This window comes from Haliaeetus leucocephalus, unplaced genomic scaffold, assembly GCF_000737465.1.
Source record: "Haliaeetus leucocephalus isolate CR32 unplaced genomic scaffold, Haliaeetus_leucocephalus-4.0 Scaffold2, whole genome shotgun sequence".
Taxonomy (NCBI): Eukaryota; Metazoa; Chordata; class Aves; order Accipitriformes; family Accipitridae; genus Haliaeetus; species Haliaeetus leucocephalus.
The window spans coordinates 9514726-9536112 of NW_010972438.1; the positions used below are offsets into that span (position 1 = coordinate 9514726).

Here is a 21387-nt window from a genome sequence, read left to right on the forward strand (position 1 = left end):
GCTTACAGGACCACAAGTATCTAACACAGCACCTCCATGTAATGCACATTAGTTTGATCATAGTTAGACTGCAAACTCTTCAGGGCAAAGTTTTTGTTTACCTAGACACTCTGCAAAGTGTCTCGTACATTTGTTGTGCTGTGTAAAGCACTCACTAGGTTGAAACTACAAATCCATACATTTTAAAGAATTCATGTCAAGGTACATTTTCTTTTTATTATTTCTAAAATCTCACAAAGCAGCACTACCCCGACCATTTTTTCCCCTCTTAGGAAAACAAATCACAGCATCCCTTCCTTCACCTAATGAAGTCTGTAGGAACAGGCTCAAGCTCAGACTTTGCATACTTATTATTTGCCATTAGCTATTAACTCCCACTCAGAGTGAACCTATGCTACTTTCATAGTCACCTGCATAAATATGTTTTGTCAAACCACAAAATCGCAGGAAAAAAATGAATGAATGACCATTACAAATCCATTTGGGCTACATCATTATCATTTCAGACTACAACCAAATCCCATTTTCCCTTTGCAAATTCAATTCCCATCAATAGCCCCATACATCAGTGGCTGCTCTTGTTTGTGGCCTCATTTTTTACATAAAAAAAATTGAAAGATTACTGCCAGTGTATAATAGCCAAACTGCATTTTCAATTCCCAACACATGTGCTTCAGGGAAAAAAAGAAACACAAGGTAAGGGAAGAAATGCAAATGAATGCACTGCTATCAGCTGTATATTACCCTAGTGACATTACCATACTTCATATCTCTGGTTGTGTACTTCAGAGGAAAAAAACCCACTACGTTGTCATTCAGGTAAATTCTTTTATCATTTTACTGAATATTAGTTTACTTCTTAGGTTTCTATTTTATTTACCCAGGGGCAACAAAACCAAGCAGAGATATGCCTTTCTGCATATATAGTTTTCATCTACTTTGGCAAAATTTTTTCCCATGACCAACATGGGTAACAAGCTAGATTTCAGCTGAAGTGCTGTTTTCCAAGCAACAAGACAAAAACCCAAACCAAAATAAAATAAAAACCCACACATATTGAAAAGTTACACAACTCCTTGGTATGCCAAACCTTCTTTTCCACCCATTCTGCAGAGCATCACAGAGCAATGAAATCTGCAGGAATCAAAACTCTAGGCTTCTCAGAGAAAAATTGTAGTACATCTTTATTACATCTATGAGTACCCAGCACACTGCGTAGCTTGCATTAAATTTCAGCATCTGTGCTGCACGGATAATTTGGGCATGCTAGTTGGTTGCTTCTGGTAAACACTCATTTCATTTTTGATGTGCTGCAATGCAACAGAGCAGCTCTTTAGGGAATTAGAGCAGACAGGTAGTTCCTGCCAATCACTTCAAGGGTCCATTCTCACACCAACAGACAGAAGATTCAGACACAACTCCAATTAGTGCTAATTGTAGTTCTCTCCAAGTCCCTCTGCAGCCAGAGATGACAGAGACTTCATACATGCTTCTTAACATAAGTGGCAACAATAATTTTGTTCATTTCAAAATCCTTTCTGGATGCAAAGCTCTAAGCTTGGTAAATAGGTTTATCAAGTTTTCAAATGGCAGAAGTACCCTCTGTTTCTAAGTATTCTACATAAATATTTTTCTTTACCTCACATGTCAAAGCTATTTGACTAGGAAAGGGTTGTTTTGTAGGTTTTCATGCTGCATTTCCCTAAACACAAGGTTGTAAATCTTAAGAGACCTTGACAAATTTTTAAGACGACAAAATAATAAAGTGCATACTGAGAAGTTATGTGCCACCCCACAGCTCCCCACCCTCAAACCCCATACACAGCCCCCATAGGTGCCTATACTCTGGTGCTTTACACAGGGCCAAAGGGACCTTCTCCAAGAGAGACAGCATCCAACGCTGCTCAGAACAGGCTGTGTCCAAAATACCCTTGGGGCACAGAAAAATAGCAGGGCTGCTTCTGCACAGACCTGGAGTTTCTTTCCCTCCTGTATTACCACCTTCTTCCCTGGCAGACCTTTGCTGGACACGCTGCGGAGCTATGGGAACCCTCCCAGACATACACAGGGGTTTTGGTGATAGGAGCTGCCCACCCCAGTTTCTCCTTCCCTCCTCCGCAAGCATGGATGTGCTCAGCTGTATGAAGAGCTGCCCACAGCTTCCTGAAGGGCCACATCGGTTAACCACAGACAGAGCACAACAGATCAAAAAGTCTTGCAGAGTTTAATTCAGGTCAATACAGTATTGTCATATTCATCAATGGAGAACTTTAAAGGCAACAGTCATTTGGTACAAAAAGCGCCTCATTTTTCTCCAGTGAAGTATCTCCACCATCTGTGAAATCCACAGCAAAAGACAAATATGGTTTAAAAAGGACATTTTGGGAATAGAGTTTTTACACCACAATTTCACACCAATCCTGCAAACAGCAAAGTCTGTCTACCAAACACGCTCAAAAGTCCATCCATACAAACAGACCCTTTCAAGTAACTGATACAACTCAAACTGTGTTTGCTGCCAACATTTCATGCCTTAATCATTATATGTTTAAATATACACATCTACAAAACAAATGTCAGTGTCCACAGACTACAAGCTTCTAAATAAAAAACAAAAAAGAAAAATGTTAAGTTTTAACAATTAATTAAACTAGTTCTCATTACCTCAATTTCCATCTGCAATTATAATCATTTCCCATTTAAAATATCTACCACATTTTATTCTTAATTAAAAATGACATCCTTGCAATGAAGTGCTATATGAATTAACAATTCAAATGTTATCCATGCAAATTTGTTAGTCCTTTGATTTTTTTCCCCCCTTTATGCAAAGTCATGTGTAGGTCTATTTTTATGAAGCTTGTATAACTTCACCCAACGTCTTCTGCATTGAACTCTATACATAATATTTCAATCCAAGGATGTAGAAATAAATTGTAAATGGTGCAATTTCTTTTCAAGTCTCACACATTCATTTAAGAATCAATACATATGTGAAGAGGTACCTTTCCTAAATATTTTTTTTTAAAAAATCTGTGCAATTTTAAGATTTAAAGACACTTTACATTTCCAATTGTTTTAACAATAGCCATTTCTTCAGGCCCTGCCGTGTAAAGCCAATGGAGAAATTACTGCAACACAGTAAAAACCCATCTTTAAATCAGCTTTGTCCACACCTAGAGTTCCAATGACTCGACTCCTCAACATGACTCTCTGCCCTCAACCCTCCCATAGGCACCTCTTACCCAATTTGGTTTTACCTCCCTCTGCAGTGTTTTGAGCTTTCATCCCAGATTTAAAATTTCTACCTGCTTCAGTCAAGAACAGTCTCAGCTCAGGTTCTCCAGGTGAACAAACTCATCACTTTAGTATTAATGACTTAGAAGACAAATGGTTTGCCCACATTTTCTGTTGATTTCAAAGGAGTTCAGCAGCAAAGTAGCACTAAAATGTTAACTTTTTTCCAAGCCTGTCCAACTGTTTCAGCACCCATTTTGTATTGAGAAAACTCAAGAGCTTAAAACCCATTGAATAAGAGAGTGTCATTAGAATAATATATTCATAATTACATACACAGCTTACCAACACTTATCACTGCCTTGCCCAAAGCTACTCTTCTATCCCATTCCAGCAGGAAACACGCTTTCGGTAAAGGACCAGCTGAAACAGTGCCGTACACATACAAAGCTAGGGGATTTTCTCAGTGAGGATCAGCCAGCTCCTGACAAGAGGATGCCTGAGACTGCTGTGTTCTGGCTTCCCTGCCAAAAGAGGGCATCCTGCAGCTGGGAAAAATTAAGGCATCATACAGTAAGTTTTCTTCAGCTGTATGACAGCAAAATGAGGTTATTCAGAACAGCAATTAGCTGTGTAATACTTGGTAAGGAAGCAAGCAAAGGTGGCCAGCTGCTTCACAGATAAGATCCATACAGAGATTATCATTACAGAACGCAAGGTGAATTTCTCAAGGTCCAGAGGGCAGTGCAATGGCTTTAAACTGAGTATATACTTATGAGGCAATTAGATGCGTCAATACGAGGCACAAGAAAAATGCAATAGATCAGAGCAAGATCTGCAGTTTACCAAATTACAAGGACATATCTTGAAGTCAAATTACACAAACACAATTACACAAATTACACTGTAACCTTCAAAGGAAGAGGTCTTCATTGTATTCCAAAAACCTCATTGTGTTTTATTAATAAATTCTGGCAAGACAAAGTTTGAAGTCATACATTTATTTCACTGGCTAGTTTAAAAAACCCTTTATTCAATGATTTTTTCTGTCATAATCTCCTTATCTAATTTAAACAGTGCATTCTCTTGCTATGAAAGTAATTTTCATTTAAGTTGCTATAACTTGTGCACAAAGGAACGTCAATTCAACACACAGCTAATATGTTCTTCTGTGCTATACGAGAGCAAAAAGTAGACTACTTGTACATCGCAATACGAGGGTTGCTTTTTTTACTTTTTCTTACAAAAAGGCCAGATGGCATCAAGACCCACACAGCACACCTGGGAGAAGTCATGGGAAGCTTTTACACAAATACTGTCTTTTCTTTTTTTTTTTTTTTTAATTTCTTTCCCAACCTGCAAAGACTGCTCGAGATTAAGGCAACCAGAAAGGACTAAGATGACTGAAGGCAGTTCCCTGGAACTGTCTTCTCCTTATCCCTCTCACTCTTTTAGAAGCAAGCACGTATGAAGTCTCTGTCTCCCCCTCCAATTATGTCATTTGTCCTCTGCTAACTCGTATCCATATTAAAAAAAAAAAAATTCTTCTATCCAACATTGTAATTGGAGGAGCTTTAAATAGATAATTTAACCTTGGGAGGATGTTCATTTTCACTGAGCATATCTCTCCAATCTATGAAACAGACAAACCTTTTCACCTAAGCATGCCATTCTTTAATTGTGACAGCACTGTGAGATAATTCATTTCAAATAGTTGATCAACCCAGGGGGAGTATGAATGCCCAAATATTTAACAGACAGTGATGCCTTTTTAAATGAAAACTCAGGCTTGCAAAGATGGCTGTTGCATGATCAACAGCATACCAATGCCATCACCCAGAGACAATTTATTTTACACACCAAAACCCCTGCTTTTTCAGAAACTATTCAGTAATTAGTGGATGTATCACTTTTGATCTGTCTCAGCCACTGCACATCAGTTTACCAGCTCCTAGCCTCTCTCAGAAAAGAGCTATCCGATTAAAGAGAAATTGAAAGACTACTGCTATTTGTCCTCTTTGAAAAATTCTGCCAGCTCAGTATCAATGCTGACTTCATGATTATGAAGCTCAAGAGCAAACCAGCTTTATCCTGAGGCCAGCCTTACAGAAGCTCAAAGGGTGAAGGTGTAGCCGTAACATCCTCCAGGTCAGAGGAACTCAGATAACACTGAGGAAAGGCTTCTTTTTTCTGAAGTGTAGGGTGGTCTGATAGGCAGGTGCATCCAAAAGGAATTCAAGTCATTAAAGGCAAAAACAATTTCTCTGGGGAATATACACCATCTCTTCCTCATCATCAAGGTACTCATACTCAGCACTGTCAGACATTAGGACCCTTAAGGGTGTCTCCTAGCCTAATAAACAGTGCCCACACAGATACCACAGAGTCCTCACAAGCATCTCGGATCCACTCAGATAAATCTTTTGTTGTGCAACACACGCTTCTCCTTGTCTTCATTCCCAAGGAGAGAAATCAGCTAGGCTGATACTTGCATGTATAACGCCCAGGCTAAGGCAGCTGTCTGGCAGCCTAACTTCACTGATGGCATGGCAATGAACCAAGATCCTGAATTCCCCACCGGAAAGGTGCTCCTCTCTCCCAAGATGCAAAGAGCTCCACAGCACCCTGTCTGCTCTCTCGCTCTTTGTCTCCACAGGCATTAAAGCCGGAGGAAGCCTTGCCATTTGATACCTAAATTCAGCTGAGCCCAACAAACTGCAGCACAGGAGTTCACCTTCTGCTTTGCCACAACGGTGAGAGAAGCGATCCTGGCTTCAGCAAGCTGGTTCAGTCAGCCTTGATTGCATATGTCTGGGCATGCAACTGCTTATCCTCGTGCAGCAAGTCTTGAAAGCACCATCAATAACTTTGCCAGCACCCTGCTGAGCCAGAGTCTAGGAGGGAGAAAGCACAGCCACCTCCTCAGAGCTTCTCATCCAAACATACATCTTCAGTTACCCAAGCTCCCATATTAACCAAACCAGAATCCTCAAGCCACACTCGCACAGCTGGGAGAATACAACGGGGAATCTCACAATGCTTCCCTGACCAAAACAACCCATATCACTGAACGCAACGAAACAACTGGATGCCTTCCTTAGTGTCTCCTTTCACTGCAACGTTTTAAGCATCACATAAAATACAGAACATAACGAGCCAGGACAGACTGTGTGTATGCATATACTGTGATGAACATGGTCCAAACTGTTCAAGTCTAATTAAATTTAAATGCTTCTCAATCAGGAGTGACTTTGGTCTAAGGAGAACAAAGGAGTTCAGTTTGCCAGTCACACTGGCCTTCATTGCAAGGAAGACAGGGTATCAGATTCAGCTTTTCTGTAGCTGTCGGATCCAACTCTAGTAACAAAAGCTAGAGCAATTCAACCTGGTTCAACATCCTGGAAGTGATGAAAATGCAGTCTGTCATCTAAGAAGGGCTCGTTACACACAAGCCAACTTAAGAAGGTATTTTTAGCATGTTTGTCCAGCTTCGTCATTTCAAAAATAGCTACGGCCCAGTCCATTGGTGCCCTTCTCAGGGATACTGGAACATCAGGAAACATTGAGGTCTTTAGGGGCAATACACCCCATAGCTCTTAAAGGCCTACGATTCTTCAAAGTAAGGTTCAAACTAGGACACTAGAAACTATCAAGTTTAATATTCTACAATACATGGTCCCCCAGAATCAGTTGGGTTTTTTTCCTCAAAATTGTCATCAGATCCCCTCAATTATTTTATGCCTTGGGCAAGTCACCTATGATCTGGTATAATATACCATGCAATTTCCATATAATTGTCACTTGCAGAATTCTCACATGTTGCACAGTGAGAATTCTGGGCTTCACAAACGCTCCTGGCATGGAACGGAAAACAGCGGAACTGGGCAAGATGTGGTAAAGAAAAATATAGCTGAAGTTTATGCTAAAATACATGCTAAAATTAAACTGATTTTTAGAACACCAACATGTATTTTACACAGACTCTGTTGCCGCAGTTTCTATGGCTTTTTCAGTCTTTTTCTTGAAACACTAAAGAAAATATATAGTTGGTAAAACATAGCATAGACAGGAAAAGAGAGCAATCTGACTGCGAACATGATTGTACAAAATAGTTTGCTTCTTCACTGGTTTTACTCATTTTAAAAAAATGTGTCTATAGGCATTAGTGTTTGAAAACAAGCAATCTCCACACATTCCCCCTCCACAACACAAACTGCCCAAACTGATAAAGCAACATGTAAACAATAAAATATCAATGCCACTGTAACTTTTCAGGGAAGAAACTGCAATGAAGTATCACTGTCCTCTATCAATGTATCCTGCAGGAGATAGTTTCTTCTTGTCAACATTGCAATAAATCACTCACTAGTCAGATTTCATCTGACGTTGCACCATCACACTCAAGGTGGAAAACTCCACCGAACTGAACAGGGAGGATTTTTTCCAGACCAAAACCAATAAATAGTCTTGTATAACTAATAACCTGCTACTATGCAATACAGCCTTTCTCCATACCACTTCAACCGTGGTGCAAAATTAACAAGCGCTATCAGTTTTTATATGAGTACATACAACTCTGGCTACAAAGTTGACAAAAAAGCATTAGCTAAACACACTTCAGCTGAAGTAATCACAAGGCCATCTGACTTCAGTATCACCTACCAAAGAAGTTTCCTACTCTATAAAGTAGCCTCATCTGTTCTCTGGACAAGACTACTCTTCTAAAAAATCTCATTTCGCAATTTTGTCTATAAGCACGGAATCAGACACACATTATGAATCCCCAATGTGAAGTCAGTTCTACTCTACTACTACAACATCTGGTGAATATTCGTTCTAATCCACCTACTAACTGCTTTGCTAATGAAAGAAACCTATTCAGGTATATAATTCCTAAGCTTAATTATTATTATGCCAGGTTTTAAAAGCAGTAGTATTCATACGTAAATATATATATATATAGTAACACATAACAACTTGAATGCAAAATAGCACCTCAGAAGTGTTCAACAGACCATAGAGAGAAGACTGATCCTAGAGCATCAGAGCATCCTCCTTACCAGTAAGGGCAAGATACAAAATATCAGAGACATCAGGTCCCGATGTCCAGAAGACTGCTCCAACTGCTCAGCAACAAGGGGATCAACGACACAGCTAGCCTCAGCTTATGCGTTCAGGCACTGGTGATTCCTGCTTGAAGCTCACATAAGGCCTGGATAGCAAACACTGCATAAGGGCCCAGCTACACCAGAGAGGGACAGGGCAAAGAAAGGAGCCCCCAGTCCAAATGGGAGCATTCGTGCAGATGAGAGACAAACACCTACAGCAAAGACAACACAGTGCTCAGGAAGGCAGCACTGCAGCTCTTGCTGGCTTTTGGTTTTGCAGCAAGGAGGACGGCTCAGTAACCGACATGGCAAAGGCTACCAGAATAACCACAAAGGACAGTGACCATCAGAACAATTCATTAGTGGAAGACAGCAAAGATGAAAGAGCAAAGGAATGGCAAAGCAGCTTTCTAAAGGTATTGATAGTTCTGAATAACAGACGTTTCTTCAGCCTAAGCTCTTTTTGAGAGAGGCTGCAAATATTAAAGACACTCTAACAATGTATAATCCTTACAGTTCAGCTGAAAGATGTCTGAAACTTTTTTTTATATATATATATACACACACATATATACATACAACCACAGCATTGGCTCCTTCACAACCAGCTTGGCACTACTGAAGTGTCATCCTGGAAGGCAGAACAGAAGAGTAACATAATAAAATGCAAATAGGTAAGCAGGTCTGTCATACAGCACGTGTGTGAGGACAGCAAGGGCTCAAGCAGCAAAACAAATCAAGCTTTCTCCACTTTACTTGCAAGCATGAGAGCTAGCAGAAGGGTTCAATTTTTGTTGATGCTGCTTGTATCGATCACAGCAGAAGTCACTGAAAGGCACCAAGGGAAGCACTGAACAATTCATCAGCTTTCCAGGACAGACAGAACAGTGCTACTGGCTTTGATCCTTTATTTCGCTCAGTATTGTATGGCCCAGACAGTCAGTGAGAACAGAAGTGGTCTTCACCAAAATGATGTATTTTATTTCCAGCTCATCAACAAATAATACTCTCAGTAAGACCCATGTGCTTCACCATTATTTCCAAGGAATACAACGAAATATAGCAAACTCCAGGATGGCCTCTATTTCACAAATAGAAGCAAAAAAGCAAAACAAACTGCACGCCCTGTCTCATACTCAGCATATGTAGTTTAGAAACATCTGGTTTTGCAAAGAAAGAGAGCGCTGCTTTATTACAGTGGGTGCTCACAGTCTCAGTTCAACAGAAAGCACAACTGTCAGGTAAATTAAAAACTGAAGATCAGAACAGAATTATTTAGCAAGTGAATTTGTTACTAATAGAGTGCAAATGAGACAAGCTAGAGTTGTTACCAGTTGACAGCGTGCATTTTACAAGCCTCATCTGGCTCTGCAGACACAGTCTGCACCCAAAATGCCTGATGATGTCTCCCAAATACAGAAGCAAATAGGGGAATGCAATCTCAAACTGCAGACATGAAGAGTCATTGATCAAGATAGCAATCAAAATTGTAAAGTGTGAGGGTGTAATCAAGACTACTGCAAAACTATAAGACTCCTCAGATCCAATGAAAAAAAAAAGTTAATTTTCTTCTTAAGTTGGCTTTCACCTTGAAAGCTAATTGTTGAAAGAGAAAAGGTCACACTGCTTAATAACATGAAATAGACAAAGCAATACATGCAGATAGTGTTTGACATGAAGTATTAATTACCTTTTTGACAGAGAATCTGTTTGTGCTGCAATGTATTACTCCTTGCATTGAACTATGGCTTGGGATTCACTTATAAGTGTCACTAGTGTGTGGACAAGTCACTTTTACCTTATATTCCTGGATCACTGTGTACCAGGTCTGCTCATATATTTTTAAGCTCAGCTGGCTTCTTGGCACATAAACATAAAATTCCTGTGTGGTTTTAAGTGATTAGTTAAACAGAAATGGTTTGCTGTTTTGATATCAAATGCAACAAATTTACACACAACTCTTAAGTTGCCTTCAAGGATGAACGAAATATGCTCTTCATCAGTGTCATCTAGTTACTAATTATTTTTATTCCTACAAAACACTGCTTTAGCAGTTTACTTAAGGGAACAGACTCTTGCTTTGATTACCAGGGTAGCCAGATCTGCTGCTTTTTGCCCTTGGTCTGCCCTCTTCCTTGATTCATGAACATATCTGAATCAAACCAAGTAGAAGCAAAAGAAAAAGGTGAGAGAGAGAAAACCAAACCCAAGAGATTAAAAGTAACAGGTAGCTAGCTTATAATACTCAGAAACTTGAAAGGAAAATTAAACAGGAAATGAGATTTAGATAATCCAAAATGTTCTTGTATTTGAATGAAGAAATCCGGGAATTCTTAAAAATTTCTGAAACTATGAGAAGCATTGGGCAAGATCACAGCAACCCGAAGAACCACCTGATAAAAATATTGGCATTCATTTTTCCAGGGACTCAAGTTTCACCTTGCACAATTTAAAACAAAATGCAGAAGAATATAAATGCTCACATAGACACTGGCCTAACATCGCTAGATGCTGAACTTCACTTCACCCAGAAGAGGTGGAACAAACACCTTACCAAATGTTTCCACACAAAAGCCAGGTTCTCCACCACAGCAACTGGACTACCCTTTCTGGAAATGCTGTTTCTTAAGACACAAACTATTTCTTCCAACTGGATACCTACATCAGTGACAGGAAGCCTTGCCAGTGAAAACTGAGCCTTCATAAACTTCATGAACACAGAGGGCAACCCTTACACAGTCATGTGTCCAACTCTCTCCATTTGGGCAGCCTGTACTGCAAACTAAAGAGGATGATTTCCTGCACCCTGTGATCAACTCACCAGAGCAGCAACACATCGTATTTTGGACACTTCATCAGAGCATTACCTTCAGATATTTACTCTAATATTATATTACGGTTCACCGTTGCCTTATCTAGGAAGTACCAACATTGCTTCAGCCTGAATTCCATGCTGAATTTGACCCAGGTTAATTGTTATTGCTGGCAATCTGCTGGCTGTGTGGTAAAAGCCAGCTGACAACATGACAACAGCTGCTTACGTGAATTGGTGTGATGCAGAACTATCCAAGCCAAGGACTGAAGGTATAGACACCCAGACTCTGCTTTTTCCACTCAAGTCATCCCTGCAGAACATTGCCCAAATGTACCAGGGGAAGCCTGTGCTACCCTGCCAGTGCAGGACTCCTGAGTCAACAGCATTCACCACAGGCCCCAAGCATATGCTTCCCCTCAAGATGTTTTTAAACTACTTCTAACTGCCAAGTATTCTTTACTGCATTTATTTCTCAGTGATGATTTAAAATACATGTTTATTTTTAAATCATATTTGACATTTTGTTAGGTACACTGGAAAATAAACCCATTCCTACATATGCAAAAATTAGGAATTAATGAGGTCTGGCAATTATCTTGATGGAAAGAACCAAGTGACTTAGTTGAATGTACAGAGGTTTACTAAAAAAAAAAAAAAAGCCTGCTCTAGTAGTTAAAAAACAAACAAAATTGCTTCTTATTGATTTTAATTTAGGTTGAAACACTAGCTGTCTCTCCAACAAAGCCAGAAATGGAAACAACTATAAATGAGTACAAGATGTGATAAGATAGACAGATTCTTAAGCAATCTAGTATAGACACGACCTCCGGTTTAGACAGTAGTTAAAATATGATATCATATATATGGATCAATAAGTAAGTTTGCATTTGTCTCAGGTCCAAAAACTGGAAAGCCACATGTCTTTTTTTTTTTAGTTACTCTAAAATGTTGTCCAATTAAGCTCTACTGTTTTTTTTCTTACAGATCCTCTAGATTCTAATTTACAAATAAAATCAAGAGAAGCAATTAAATGTTAAGTACTATCAGCATGTTTCCCCAAGTGATGCACATGTGCAACAGAATAGAAGTAGTCCAATCTTGATACAGAAGGCCAGGTTACAAATTGAAATACATTTGTATTACCATTACTTGCAGGCTTCACGCTCTAGCAAGTAATAACATTGGGCATCACGCTCCCCTTCCGTGCACAGCAGAGGCTTTTTGACCATGAGTCTCTCCTAGGCTGCAGCAGCTGCGATATGCTTTCCTCCTCCAGAATCCAAAGCCAGCGCTGACACAGAGCAGGGGCAACCAGGGGCTTAGGGTATGCAGTAAGACTATGTGCAGCACAGAAGAATGCTGGAAGGGACTTTTGGTGATGGCCATCCAGTCCACCACTTTAAAGGCTAGTTAAAACCTTCCTGGCAGACTGCCTGGTCACTCCCTTCTGCTCTTCGGGCAGCATGCACTGCCAGGGCCTGCCTGGCTCATGCTACACTCTGTCCTCCTGAAGCACACGAGAAGTATCAATATCGATCAAGCACGATTAAGTTTATGATCCTTTCAGCATGCCAGAACCTGATCCAATATTAGCCGAAAGGTATGGATCAGGTCTTCTCAGCGGTTTTTGGTGAAGGCTCTCATATTTGGAAAATTGAGCTCCCTCTCTGCTTTAGTCATAAGGATCTCTCCACCTTCTCATCTACCTTCACAGACACCAGCCTCTTCCCAGACAGGATAATATTAGCTGGGGGAGAAGGGATTGCTTTTCCTCATTTGATGCATGGTGCAAGTTTGCCCAAGACAAACACAACCAAGGTGGAAAGCTAAAAACATCCAAGGGAGGCCACCCTAATGGAAACAGGGACACAGTAACAGAGCAAATCTTCTAAATTCTTGCAACTAGCTCAATAACCAGTCCCCTCACCTGCATCCAGTAGCAGAAGAAAATGAGGACACTACAAGAAACACTTTCTACCAAAAACAGCAGCATGAGTAATGGTAACGGGGTGAGGGAACGGATGGGGAAAAAAATCCACATTCCTAAGAAATCTATTGCCTTCTTGGGGTTACATCCAAATTGTAATCCCCACTCCAAGTTTCTGATGAAGCCCAAGTGTTAATCACATCATTGTTATCACATAATGGTGGTAACTGGGACCAGAAGGTCACAGTCATGTTCTGGAGCTGCGTGAAGCTTTCAGTTTACAATGCTTAGCAGAAGTCAAAACTTAAGATACCAATTTTAGATAACTCTACAACAGGCACCTGGACTACTATGGGATGCGCTCACTGCTACTCCCTTAAAAACTGTTGGGCCACAAAAGGAAACAAAAAAAACCAGAACAAATCATGCATCTAAGACACTAAGAGTGCAGAGGACTTCAGTCAAAGAGGCCTGCCTTTCTTTCTATTGCTAAAATTGCCATTATAGCAGTATTCAAGTCACATAAAAAAAAGGAGATACATTCAAAGAGTTTATTTTAATAAAGTTAAAACCCCTAAGGATTAGTGATCCAGGCCACATCCACTGAACAGCAGACTATTTTGTTCAGCACTGACTCCAATAACCATCTAGAAGTCATACTAGGCAAACAATCAACATGAACTTTCTTACTGTGGCAGAAAAATAGGCCACTGGAAATCCTTGGACAAACAGAAAGGGCAATAGCATCGCGCATATATGATATAAGACTAGTGTTCGGTTTTCATGTGCACCTTTCTAAAAATAATTTGAAAAAAATTGGAGAAAAGGCAAAAAAGATTGCTACAAAAATTATTCAAGGACTGGATAAAAATCTGATAGCTAACGGGCTTGTGGAGTTCAGGTCACTGAGTTAATACGGACATTGTGACATGGTTTTATTGTAATTTTTAAGTACTTTCACAGTAACGAAATATCAGAATACTCTAAACTAGTGGAGAAAAGTGAAACAGATACAAGACAGTTTTTAAAGTCAGTTTATATTTGTATTTTGAGCTTCACAGCTACAGTGAATAATTCAAACAACCACTTTTTGGTGGCTTATTTATTTTGGTAACTACTTTATTCAAGGAAAAGAAGCTGAGTACCGCTTCAAAATGAGCATCAAACAAATAATTTTTAAAAAACATCTGAAAGCTATTGACAGAACATGTCATAAATACCTTTGCAACAGCCACAGCTTTAGTCAAAAAAGTAGGTACAATGCAACAGAAGAATTCCAAGGACTGATACACACAACAAGTGTCCTCCAAAAAGCCAAAATTTTAACGGAAGGACTGGACACCTCTACTTCACAGCAAGCAAAATCATACAAAGAGGTAGTTTTGCATTTCACCACACAGTAAAAGAAAAACCCTCCAAGAAGCATAAATAAACACAGTATCAAAACTGTGCACCTTTGACACAAAGCCAGCCTATGGAAATATTGAAAAGAAAATGCATACTCGTTTTTTCAGAATAATGTCGTGATGAGGGTTATGGCGCAAATCCTCACCTGATGAAAGCTGCCACAAAAACAGTAGCATCAATCGTGCTACGACAATTCGCAGCAGCTGAGGACTTGCCATTATGCCAAGATAAAACATTATAAACTTGCACATTTTGCGCCCCAGGTTTACAAAGATAACAATGAATTAATTCACAGTAAACAAAAGAGAAGCACTTTACAATGCATAAACAATGTAGTAAGAAACAATTTAAAAAGTCAGTTTCTGAAACTGCTGTCACTGAGCCCATACTTTTAACACTTACTTAAATAGCTAAAACTGCACAAAGGTGTTGCTTTGGAACACAAACAGTTATACAGAAGCCATATAATCTGATGCAAAACCCTTGGGCAGAGAAGAAAGGAAAAATAAACAACTAATTTTAGAACCTGAACACTCCATTAGCAATTCTCACCAATTAAAATATGATGCAACTGCTGTCAAGAGGCAAATTTTAGTTGTATTTTAAGCATGGATTTAAATACAAAATACACAAGCTACTGCACTATAAGAATAAATAAACTAGTTATAAGTAGCATGGAGGCCAAGAAGAAACGTTCGACTGGTTCTCTTTGCCTACCTACTAAATGGATGCAATGTTTAAGAGGCCATCATAGCTGTGCAAACCCTCATTTCTACTTTGACTGCAGTAAATCTATACCATAATCTCCAAAAGTCTGAAGGCACCGTAGGAATCTAAATACCAATGGAAGTCTATCGAAAATTTAATCCGTAAACTCACTTGTGACAGCAATGTAGATCTGTACTTAATTACCTGAAAGCTACTAGGAATCTTTATTGTCTCAACTTGGAGTTTCCGGAGGGTGGGGGTAGGGGGCAGACAGATGGACACAACAGTCTCATGCTAAGGCCCACTAAACTGAGGCTTATATAAATATACATCCATCAAAAAAAAAAAAATCACTAAACTTGCTCTAAGAAACTCTTAGCCAGGACTTATGTATTTTGACATGTGCACCACTAACTTCACTACCTCCTAAGATATAAAATGAGTTATTTTAAAATCCAGAAAAGGGGGGGGGGGGGCAGATTTAATAGGAGAGCATTTCTAAACACACCAAATTGACACAAAGGCAGGCACTGGTCCTCAGTGGTGCAGGGGTTACTTCACTGACTTCCTTGTTTTAAAGAAATGGAATGAGGCCCAAAGAAAATAACTTGCTTCTGCTTAGGATCAGCAAGGGTCAGTACAGAACTGTTTCTATTTACCTCTGCAGTAGAAAAACGGCTTATCCAGTGCATTGGCACAAGTGATTCTACCTTCATATCCGGCTTATTCAGTGTTTACCACTTGTCACAGCGAAGTCCTCTTCCACTCTGGGACTACTAACACTGCTTTTCAACCAGCCTAACTGACCAAGAACTCCAAGTCTAAGACTTCAGACTTCTAAAAAACAATAATCCAAATTGCAGGTGCTTTTATAAGAGTAAGGAAAGGGCAAGGCACTGCTTTGATTAAAGCAAGTGCTATAGCAATTTATATGTCTCTTACAAGCCTCCTGCAAGGACAGAAGATAGAAAGAGTGAAGTGTGGGAAAACTGAACAACTGTCCGCTTTGCCTGCGAGGAGTTATCAGATAGCTTTCCTTTACTGTCAGCAGAATAAACCGACTCCCAACAGAAGAACTTTAACAGCACTCTGTCAGGGAGACAGGCACATTTTATTTCAAAAAAAGAGAACAGAACAGCTGCCACAAGACCAAATAACATCCCACATTTTGCTCCTAAATACCAATGCAGCTCTTCAGGGCTCAAGGTCTCGTTCATTACATATCTGCAAGCAGAGAAAAGGATTTTTCAAAGCAGCTTTCCTAAGCTAAGCGTCCAAGTCTCAAAACACCTAGATTTTCTTTAGAAAGGCCTCCATGCTATGAATGCAAAGTCCCTCAAAGCAAGCACTGGCACAGGATAAACATATTCAGGCATCACTGCAGCATTTATGCATAGAAAAATTGCAACACCCACATCAAGTGAGATTTTATGTGTCAGTACTGCTGGCAGGTGCATGATGCGGTCAAGTTTTAAGTTCTAGAAAACGGTTCATCGTTATTCAAATGACTTGATAATTAAGAACGCTAGTACTTCCAACTCCCAAGCAAACTTAGAAATGCATAATAAAACCACATTTAAAAAAAAAAAAGGCCATGCACTAACTGATTTTACTTTAACCATAGTTCACTTGAAGACGAATTCAAATTGCCATACGGTGAGCCCATTCAGTGTAATAAAAACGTATCTTACAGTGATTGCACGAACTTGGTTACCTTACTGCCCTCTGTCCTTCCTCCTCCTCCAGTCAGATGGGGAGTTTATTCCCCATCACTGCTTCCTTCAGCTTCCCATTAATACTGCTAGCAATCAGAGAAAAAGAACAATGAAACAAGAATACCCAACCCATGGAGTACTGCAGTATCTTCACTTCTGTGCTTGCAATTTACACCCTCATTCATCTGTTCACTTTCTGGGTGGGAAGAGCCTCTGCTTAGGCTACAAATTTGTGACAGCTCAAGGCATAAACCAGGAATCCACTGTGTCCTGGCAGCTGTGCCTCAACAAGACGACTGTACATTGAAAGGCAAGCATTTGAAGACATGACCAACATAGCCCTGATTCATCCAAGAGTACACCTGTCCTCACTGAAGTGGGGCAAGATCACTTTGGAGATCTGTACCATGTGTTAGCAGCATTAAAAGAAAAAAGCCAGTTTGACTTGCCCCAGGACAAGTAACGTGGATGGGTATCTGTAGCCTACATGGATAACAATCATCAGTACTACCACGAGATATTGAGTAATGGAAAAATTAACAGCAACCAAGGATCATTTTTCTGTGGGGTTCCCCCCCCAAAGGTTTACTGACACACAAATGTAAAAGCTAGTTCCTTTCATCAGAAGTTATCCTCTAGTTGAGCATTTCCAGTTGGCCACACCCCAGGTTCCTCTGCTTAGTATGAAAGCGTGCATTAATTTACATCTTACTTCTCTGCTTTGCTTCCAACCCCTGCATGTCTCTACAAAGCTGATACAGGCCAATTCTTCCTGGGAGTAACTCTGGCAATCAATGAAGTCACATTCCTGTCAACCTGGTGCAAGAAGATGCAGGTCCACAATTTTCACTTGGACGAAACACTGGCAGGAGTTTACCTCATGAAAAAAGGGAAAGTTTGTAAATATGTTTAGGCACCTAAAGCAGCAAGCAGTCCCCAGAAGGGATACACAAAACCATAAATTAACCCATTTGGTGCATATCTGCATCCTCAGATGACTCTGCATCTTTTAAGAACGTTCGTCTGATGAGATTCCACTTCCTAAAATACTTTAAATTTGTTGTTTTTGAATTAAACTTTAAGTAGCATGGCATGTAAATATAAACAATTACAATTGTCAACACACAGGAGCATCTCTGATCTTTAAAAATGGAAGCACAGTAACTTAGGCAAACAGAAATTAGTCTCATTTTTTCATAATTTCTCAGATTAAAGTTATATATTAGCTAAAGTACAGTGTTATTACTATACCCTTAGGCTTCAGAGCACATCACGCCACATGTTCTTTTGGCTGCTAAAAAGCAGCAACCAAATGATTAGCATTTTTTCCAAGAACAGTTGAGATTAATAGTTTGAAGTAATTTCTTTAATTTAACCATGAAACTTGAACACTGGAATTAGAGTCAATGTTAATAACATTTTATTTCAGAAAACTCTGTGTTAGTCCTTAAGCACTGATCGTAAGATGGATAGAGTCCTCATTGTTATCTGTCTTTTCTGTAATTGGAAACAAACCCCAACTATTAAACTTGCACAACTTCGTAACAGTACAGCTTTAACCGAGTCCATGTACATAACTTCAGACAACGCCTGTCCCTGCAAAAACGCAGAAACTGGGAGCAAACCATCACCCTACTGAAATCAATAGGTGTTTTTCTGTGATTTTTGTGGTACCAAGCAGGACCTATTTGATCCGCAGAGGTTCCCAGCGGGGATGCTGGAGGGACAGGTGAATGACATGACATCTCTGTGCTAGACTCACAGAAGTTCCTCGCTGCTCTGACCAAGACATCCATTTTCTGAACAGGATCAAAACCCCTTTCATCCCCATTTCCTAGACAAAAAGGAGAGGAGATAGGGGATGAGAGCGCAGTAATAGAAACCCCAACTCATACACACAGGCAAAAATCCTTCTCGCTCTTCCAAGCAGAGCAACGTTCCCAGCCTGAATAGAGGCTTTGTAGACATTGCAAACACCCCAATATGACTGAGGGAATTCCAGTCACCCTCAAATTGTGTTCCTATCTTTTTTGAAGACACTGAAATCCCTTCCTTCCATGATGCCTGTTCCTCCCTCCTCAACTTAGGAAGCCTCTTACTCTGGCTGCTAGTGCCAACAGCTCCTGTGACTACTTGAAGACTTTTTGAAAGCTGTGTCCAGGCTCTGTTAACCACAAACCAGCTCCTGTAAACCTGCTAACGGATAGCAAAGCTCTCCCTTGAGTTTTCCCCACAGAAGCGTACCAGCAAGCTCAGCTCTTACAGCCTGGGAAGGCTCACTTGGCATTCTTTATCTGCAAGGACTCCATTAGCAACTTAGCGTAACATAAAGCGTATTTTAAAAAGGCACTGAAAATAAGGGGTAATTAAAATGTAAGAAGTGTCATCTTCATAAAAGTCACAGGACTAAATAAAGTCTTGGAGGGCCCTCTCCTGTACGTTCCGTATTTCTCTACGTGCACAACCCACCTTGCTCTGTAAAATCTTTTAATAAACATAGCCAGTCTTCTCTGTACCTTTAAAAATATCTGAAGTAGCATTTGATTAGTTCATAGGGAAAAGCTCCTAATACATTTTTTCCTCCAAGCAGAAGACAGTTACATGCAAAATTAACTCTCAACTCAGAACTGTGAAGACTCAAAATCCAAAACCAATTTACAGGCAGTTACCAGGTCAGCAACAATTTGATCCATTACCAAAGAGCTAATCTAGATTTAAGAAAATTACTTTCATTTATTCATCCAGCCTAAGAAAATGCTAACAATTGTAACTCCTTAGATGACAGGATTGTCACAGCAACAGCTAAGAACTGCACAAATGTGTACTTTTTCCTTTACAAAAAAATATTTAACCTCTCTTGGCAAAGCACTGAGAAACTACATAGTAAGAATATCACAGTAATGTTCATATTTGTGTCTTACTGATTTTTGGTACTGTGAATTTAGATTAATGAGCAAACAGACCCCATGGAAACAACCTCTCTTACCTTGTCTTAGTTTGATTTATTAAGCAATGCAATTGCCAGTGACAAGCCCACAGAGAAATGCACTAAACTTAACACTTCAGAAAGAGCAAAACCATACCCACATATTTTTTTTTGTACAAGAATGACTCTTTCCTCTTATTGCAACCAAAGGAACAGCAACAAAAACACCTACTTAAACAGTGAAAACCTATTACAATCCTCCTAACAAAGGAACACTGCAAAGACTTATTTTCTACATGGTTCATTTATCATTGCTGAACAAAGAAAAAAATAGCCTTTATGTCTCTTCACAAAGTAAAGTGATTTGCAGGGGAGAAAATAAATAGTGACCTCTCTTTCATCTAAAGAGAGACAGATAGGAAGTGGAAGGAAGGAAGGTGTTTGTAAATTAACACATAAAATAACAAATACCTTAATTCTCTAATGCTCTCTCTAGAAAATGCTATGAAAAGGTACTGAAACAGTTGTGGTAGATAGTAAATGGTTAATATCTGGCTGGGATTCCCCGCCAACACAAATTCCGATGATTTGCCATTGGATATTGTCAGCACCAATGTCCTGTTACAGTCCACCGAGATCCTCCCTGCAGCTTTCCTGCCTCAGGCATCTCTGATGTACGGGATCAGAGTCTGGAGCATCCCCGTTTATCACAACGTTTCACTTACCACCCCCTTGCACGCAGGCACGCACACACACACACACCAGATATTACGGCTTTTCAGAAGAAAGCATAAAAGAATAAGCAAGTCACTGAGGTCTGACACAGTAGCTCTGCACGAAAACCAAACGCATAAAAGCCCTTCTAGAAAATAGTTTGCTTTCCAAGCAAACCTTTAGCAGTGAACAGCCCTGAAACATTTTGAAGTATTACACAGCTGTTTGATGGTTTCTAGCGTTAAAGAGTTTACCTAGACACAGCAAATGTCCATAGACCTACCACTCTCTGCTTGCATTCATCTTTATATTCAAACCATAATGCAAATATTATCTGGTTCAAACATCACTGATCTAAATCAGCAAGTCGTACAATACTGTCATATTAAACCTACATCATAGCTTGTTTTCCTGAAGCATTCCTGGAGCCTGCCTTCTAGATGTAATTACTGTACAATATATATCAGAACCAGAGAGAAAGGCTTCACTCTGAGGGCTGAAATTGAGAAGAAATCAATACAAAGAAGATAAATGTTTCTTCAAGAGCTGCAGAGGTATTAACCCTCTCTCCAACTTATTTTCTTTTTGCTTCAAATCATTTTACCATGCGAGAAACTGCTGGAAGGACTGGGATATGATGGGTCTATCTGCTTATCTCCGTGTTTGGGGTTAGAAAAAAAGTGTATTTTAGGAAAAAAAAAAGAAAAAAAAAAGAGAGAAGTGGAAGTTCCTACAAAGCTTCCAGAATTTAATTCTTTCTTTTCACACTTGCGCACCTGGGCGCAGCCGACCACTCGGGCTGCATCAGGAGCCCACAGAAAGGACCGGAG

General features: G+C 39.8%; 1 protein-coding gene across 1 annotated transcript in view; it reads right to left on the reverse strand.

Moving 5' to 3' along the window:
* The window catches only part of PTPRG (protein tyrosine phosphatase, receptor type, G), a 412490-nt gene that overhangs the window by 390236 nt on the left and 867 nt on the right, over positions 1-21387 (reverse strand). The window lies entirely within an intron of this gene.